This window comes from Chrysochloris asiatica, unplaced genomic scaffold (assembly GCF_000296735.1).
Source record: "Chrysochloris asiatica unplaced genomic scaffold, ChrAsi1.0 scaffold00086, whole genome shotgun sequence".
Classification (NCBI taxonomy): domain Eukaryota; kingdom Metazoa; phylum Chordata; class Mammalia; order Afrosoricida; family Chrysochloridae; genus Chrysochloris; species Chrysochloris asiatica.
The window spans coordinates 12,289,352-12,296,273 of NW_006408604.1; the positions used below are offsets into that span (position 1 = coordinate 12,289,352).

At 42.0% G+C, this 6,922-nt stretch overlaps 1 protein-coding gene and 1 pseudogene across 2 annotated transcripts in view; one reads left to right on the top strand and one right to left on the bottom strand.

Moving 5' to 3' along the window:
* LRP6 (low density lipoprotein receptor-related protein 6) overlaps positions 1-6,922 on the top strand; it is a 204,700-nt gene that overhangs the window by 81,191 nt on the left and 116,587 nt on the right. The gene's annotated exons all lie outside the window — the stretch shown is intronic.
* On the bottom strand, positions 2,260-3,552 carry LOC102811246 (annotated as a pseudogene).

Genomic DNA, 6,922 nt, shown 5'->3' on the forward strand with positions numbered 1-6,922 from the left:
TTTTGGGTAGCCAGTGTCTTAAGTTGCCCATTTCTGTTAACCCTGTGTGCAGTAAGGGTGGGAATGATTCTTGCTGTAAAGATTTGTTCCCTCTTTTAAGCTACTGCATCCATAAGTATAGGCAAGTTCATCAAATTGTAGCAGATTATACGTTTTTTTCCTATTCTTCTTCTATAGTCGAGTTCTGATCATCCAGCCATTGAAGCTAGGTCAAATGGGTACTATCTCCAAGTATGAGGGTTCTTGTGTATCTCCCCTCACTTCATATCAGCTGGGTGCTTCACTCTCCGCTCTAGTCCTCTGTGACTATGTCCCTGTCCATGAACTCAGGAGTCCCCAGGTCTTGCTATACTGCTGGCCAACCAGGTTGCGTTCCAGGTTGACAGGGGTCTGTTGAACATGGTTGGTCTTAGCTTACAACTTCATTACTGTTTTTCCCCCACTTCCCCTTATCGGTAGACCAACGTGGTTACCAGCAGGATTACATGCCTGCTTGTGTATTCCCTTTGAGTTTCAGTCTTGGAAGGAAATTTGCCTTATAGGTTTTTAATTTATTTTTTAACATTAAGGAAACTCCATGATGATTTGATGTAGTGATTAATTATGAAATTGAATGTATTTTTTTATTTTGGGGTACATGTATTTTGGGTACATGTCAAAGGGGAAGAACATTTGAACTTTTTAATTTTGTCTTTTAAAAAATAATTGCATTTCACAATTTGGTAGCATTGCAAATTGTGGACTGTATTTTCTCTTTCTGTATTCTAAGCTAATGTTTTTTTCAGTGGTTCTTAACTAAGGGTATATTACTTCAACTGCCTACAGGGTTTCCAGAAACATGTAGGGGAAATTTGGTTAATACAGGATTGGTATGAGAAGCTAGGAATTCTAAATATTTTACCGTGTGTTGTCCCTTTCAAAATTACTATTAGGCTCCCCAGTTACTACTTGTAAAAGCTCTTATGATATAATCACTAGACTAGGATGGAAGTCAGCGAGCTTTTTCTGTAAAGGACTAGATAGTAAATGTTTTAGGCTTATGGTTATGATCTTGGTTGCATTTGCACTTCTCTGCTATTGTAGTACAAAAATAACCATAGATAATACATAAGGGAATGGACATTGCTGTCTTCCAGTAAAACTTTATTTATAAAAATAGTTGTTCTGATTTTGCCTGCAACCTGTAATTTGCTGGACTAGGGAAAAAGAACCTGCATAATGTAGACTAAAGTATTCAGGGAAGACACAGTCTATAAGACTTGAACATGCAATTTTTACTCAGATTATTTTCAGATTTTTTTTTTTTTTTTTTAAGGCACCAAAAAAATTTTTAACCCACCTTCTGCTCTCCTTTAATATATTATGTTGTTGTTAAGTGCCATTGAGTCGGTTTCGACCCATAACGACCCTGTACAGGGTTTCCGAGGGTGTAAATCCTTACGGGAGTAGAAAGCCTCATCTTTCTCCCGCGGAGTGGCTGGTAGTTTCGAACCGCTGACCTTAGGTTCGCAGCCCGATTCGTAACCACTACGCTACCAGAGCTCCTTTAATATATTATAAACCAAGTAATTTTTTGACCCAGGGTTGTGGTAGGAACCAGCATGTTACATAGTGGGGGCAGACTGTACCTGCGCTTTCATGTTTTTCGGGCCCCTTTCAACCTCTGGTTGTCACTTCCCTTGCTCGCTCATGACTGTCCCTTAACAAGTCTATTCTAACCCCTGTAAAATAGGGACAACAAGTACCAACACCTCACTGTTCTAAAGTTTAAGAGAATGCCCAACACTAAGCCAGGCTCTTAGAAGCATTCAGACTCTACTAGCTCCACCATGCCATGTGAGTGCTTCTTCTCATCTGTCATGGACTGAGGACCAGCAAGCCTATAAACCAAGCACACTGGTAAAGTCCCCAAGACCAGGTGAGGACCTAGATATAAAGTGCATGAGCTTTGACCACTGCCACCACCTTCCAGCCTAAAGACTGAGTGAGCAGTTCTAAGACCCCTGAGCTCATAGTTCCCTGTGGGGGTCTTCCTCATACCTCCATCATGAACAGGGCTTTGGAAGAGAGGGGTTTCTTAATGCCCCTTGCCATACCTGTAACAGTATGAAGGACATAGCAGGGCCCAGGGAATCAACTGAAGGAGAAAGAGGAATGACAAAACAATCTCAAAGTTAGTGCCCTTTGTTCTGTTCTTGGGAGGGAGAATTGGGGCCTGGGCAGGGATTCCAGTTGGAAGGCAAGATGCAGGCCAAGCTTTCAGTATCGGTAGTGATCAGGCTTGAAGGGGCCATCTGAGGGCAGGCCCAGGTACTGAGCCTGCTTCCCAGTTAGCTTGGTAAGTTTCACATTCAGCTTGCCCAGGTAGGCTTCAGCCACTGCTGCATCCAGCTTCTTGGGCAAGAAGTGGACTCCAACGAGGAACTCGTCTGGGTGTGTCCACAGTTCAATCTGTGCCAGCACCTGGTTGGTGAAGGAGTTGCTCATCACAAAGCTGGGGTGGCCCATGGCACAGCCCAGGTTGACCAACTGGCCTTCGGCCAGCAGGATGATGCAGTGCCCGTTCTTCAACCAGTATCGGTCCACCTGGGGCTTTATATTCACTTTCTCCACAGCATTCTCATCGAGCCACTTGACATCAATCTCCACATCAAAGTGTCCAATGTTACACACGACGGCATCATCCGCCATCTTCTCAAAGTGCCTGCCAGTGGTGATATAAACACAGCCTGTGGTTGTGACAAAGATGTTGCCCTCCTGACAGGCCTCATCCATGGTAGTCACTTCATGGCCCTCCATGGCACCCTGTAATGCATTGATGGGGTCAATCTCAGTGATGATGACACGAGCCCCGAAACCTCTCAGGGCCTGGGAACAGCCCTTGCCCACGTCCCCATAGCCTGCCACAACTGCCATCTTTCCCGCAATCATCACATCTGTGGTTCGCTTGATGCCATCTATGAGGGACTCCCGGCAGCCATACAGGTTGTCAAACTTGGTCACAGAATCATTGACGTTGATGGCAGGCACCTTCAGAATCCCATTGGCCTTCATCTTGTATAGGTTATGAACCCCAGTTGTGGTCTCCTTAGAAATGCCTCGGATGCCCGACAGGAGCTATGGGTACTTGGTGTGAATAAGGTTGGTGAGGTCACCACCATCGTCCAGAATCATGATGAGGGGTCCGTCCTTAAAGTACAGGGTTTGTTCAATGCACCACAGGTACTCCTCATCTGTTTCACCCTTCCAAGCGTACACTGGAATGCCAGTGTTGGCAATGGCAGCTGCTGCATGGTCCTGAGTGGAGAAGATGTTGCAGCTGGACCACTCCATCTCAGCACCAAGAGCAACGAGGGTCTCAATAAGGACAGCTGTCTCCACAGTCATGTGCAGGCATCCAGCAATGCGGGCACCCTTCAGAGGCTTGGAGGCTGAGTACATCTCCCGCATGTGCGTCAGACCTGGCATCTCATTCTCTGCGATGTCCAGGGCCTTGCGTCCCCAAGAGGCCAAACTGATGTCAGCGACTTTGTATGGCAGTTTGTCCAACATGCTGGTGACGTTTCGGTACCGAGAGACAGGGTGAAGGGGGCCGGGCCTGGAGCTGGGGAGAAGAACTAGGCGGGTGGCGCCGGGCAAGGCCATTTTCAGATTTTAAAAGACTTATTTGCATTCTTGTGTGGAAGGTTATTAATTATGAACATATTGATTGGCTGATTGATTATTCCTCTCATTCTAAGACTCCAACCAAGACAGAAGCTTAGGTAGTTGACAAAATTTCAAAGCTGTAAAGATTTGTAAACTGTGTGACCTATGAATACCAGAGCATTTAGAAAGCATTGAAACCAGGAAAGGTTTAAACAGTTAATTAAAAGTAACTTATTGTACTCATGAAATGAGAATATTCTTTGAGTAATTTCAAAAAAAATGACTTACAAGATTGTTTAGGAGCTATTAGAAATAAATGTAAAAAGGGTAAAAAGTATACGATAAATACAAAAACAAACATAATTGCTGTGTTTAAGCTTCAGATTTTGCTTTTAGAAGGGATTCTGGGAAAATGATTATGGCCATATCATGGTGGTGTTCATTTTTTATTTATTTTGTTTCCCACAGAAAAACTAGCAAACTAGGTAGCAATCCACAAGCGTGGCAATGGAATTGATTCTAACCTTATGCATCACAAAGCAGAAGTAGGTAATAGAAAACCACGAACAACCATAATACCTTCATGGGATCACTGCCTTTGCAGGAGTAAACAGAAAGTCAATGGCATATCTCTTAGGTCTAAAGAGCAGGGGAGCTCCTAAATAGCTTCAGCTATTTACTGGACAATGTAGTGGGCTATTTTAAGAGCAACAGCTGAAATGGGCGGGTGGGGGTTTGTTCACTCCAAGTGCAGTGTGGCCATGCTAAAGATAGAAGAGAGTAGAGCAATCTAGCTAGTCCCAGTGAACTCTAGAAATGTACTTACCAGGGTTCTTTTCCAGGACAAAGTACTACATTGAATAGAAGGAAAATTTAAGCAGGATAGTAGATTAGAAATTAAGCAAGACAGGGACTATAAGAGAAAGGGAAGAGAAGGTCAGATAATTATAGGGAGAGGAATAGTTAAGAGATCTCAGAAAGCAGGCTGCCATAATTTTGAAGATTACATAAAACAACAGAAGAAAGAATTCTGTAAAGTTAGAAAAACCACCTCAAATGCTCATTTCTCAAAATGCAGCAATACTAATTTCACATAAACATAGAAAGGAAAACATCAAGGTGGAATTCTATTTAAGGTTTTCATGAAGGGAGAAAGAATGAGGAATAGAAAACAATACTATACTATAGTGATACTATTGGATAACTGTAAGGTCAGCAGTTCAAACCCACTGCTGCTCTGTGGAAACTCTATCCAGATGCGCTATGGATCAGAACTGACTCAGGGCACTTAACAACAAACTACATACAACAGAAGCACTTCCTGAAAGATATGACCATTTGTTGTTGTGTAGTCGTTTCTGACTCAGAGATCCTATGTAAGGTTTCTGAGGAGTGGCTGATGAGCTTGACCTGCCAACCTTGCAGTTCAAACTGACCTTCAGTGCAGCACATTCCATCAGCAATGATACCCCTCGTTCCACAGCCTTTTTTGAATCCGGCTTGAACCTCTGGAAGTTCTCTGTCAATGTATGATTGTAGCTGTTTCTGTATTACCTTTAGCAAAAATTTACTCACATGGGTCAAAGAGATTGATGATTTCCGCATTCCGTTGGTTCACCTCTCTTTGGAATGGGCACAAATATGGATCTCTTCCAAACAGTCGGCCAGATAGTTGTCTTCCAAATTTCTTGGCATAGCTGAGTGAGTGCCTCCTGCTTGCTTCATAAAAAACTTCATAGAGAGTTTTCCATCCTCTTCTATATTCTAGCATAATTTTAGTAGAATTGGTGACAGTTCTTCCCTGAATGCTTGGTAGAACTCATCCCTGAAGCCATCTGGGCCTGGACTTCTTTTTATTGGGAGTTTTTGATGACCTAATCAATTTCTTCTCGTTGTGGGTGTGTTCAAGTTTTCTACTTCACTCTGAGTAAGTGTAAGTAGGTCGTGTTTTTCTAGAAATATATCCATGTCTTCTAAGTTTGCAAATTTGTTGGAGTGCAACTCTTCATGTTGTTGTTGTTAAGTGCCTTAGAGTCGGTTCCGACCCATAGCGACCCTGTACAGGATTTCCGAGGGTGTAAATCCTTACGGGAGTAGAAAGCCTCGTCTTTCTCCCGCGGAGCGGCTGGTAGTTTCGAACTGCTGACCTTAAGGTTTGCAGCCCGATTCGTAACTACTACACTACCAGAGCTCCTTGCAACTCTTCATAGTATTCAGTTATCATCCTTTTGATTTTGTTTGGTTCCATTGTGACATCGCCCATGTTTTTTCTAATGTGAGTTATTTGTGTCCTCTCCTTGTTTTCTTATGTTAGTTTTGCCAGTGGTTTGTCAATTTTATTAATCCTTTCAAAGAACCAGCTTCTTGTCCTGTTGATTCTTTCTGTAGTTTTTCTGTTTTTTATCTCATTTATTTCTGCTTTTATCTCTATAATTTTTCTTTTGGTGACTGTAGGGTCCCTCTGCTGGTCTGTTTCCACTTGTTGGAGATGCTGTGTTAATGTTTTAAATTTGGTTCTTTCCTCTTTTTGGATGTGCACGTTTATCGCAATAAATTGTCCTCTCAGCACCTCCATTGCCGTGTCCCAGAGATTTTGGTATGTTGTGTTTTCATTCTCGTTTGTTTCTAGGAACGTTGTGAATTTACGTTTTATTTCTTCTTTTACCCAGTCACTCTTCAACAGGGTGTTGTTCAGTTTCCATGTATTCGATTTTATTTCCTTGGTCTTCTTATTGTTGATTTCTAGTTTTATTGCATTGTGCTCTGAAAAGATGCTTTGTAGTATTTTGATGTTTGTAAGTTTATGGAGCCTTGCTTTGTGACCTAACACATGGTCAATTCTGGAAAATGTTCCATGCTCACTGGAGAAGAATGTATATTGTGCTGTTGTTGGGTTGAATGCTCTGTACACATCTATTATAAGGTCAAGTTGGTTGATTGTGTTGTTTAGTTCCTCTGTAACTTCGTTGAATTTCTTTCTGATTGTTCTGTCCGTTTTCGAAAGTGGCGTATTAAAATCTCCCACTATAATTGTAAATTTATCTATTTCTTCAATTCTAGTAAGGTTTACTTCATGTATCTTGGTGCTCTTTCATTGGGAGTGTAGATATTTATTATGGTTTTGTTGTCTTGCTCAATTGACCCTTTGATCATGAGATAGTGTCCTTCTTTGTCTTTTATGCTGGTTTTTGTCTTAAAGTTTACTTTATCAGAGATTAGTATTGCCACTCCTGCTTGTTTATTGTTGCAGTTAGCTTGGTATATTTTTTTCCAT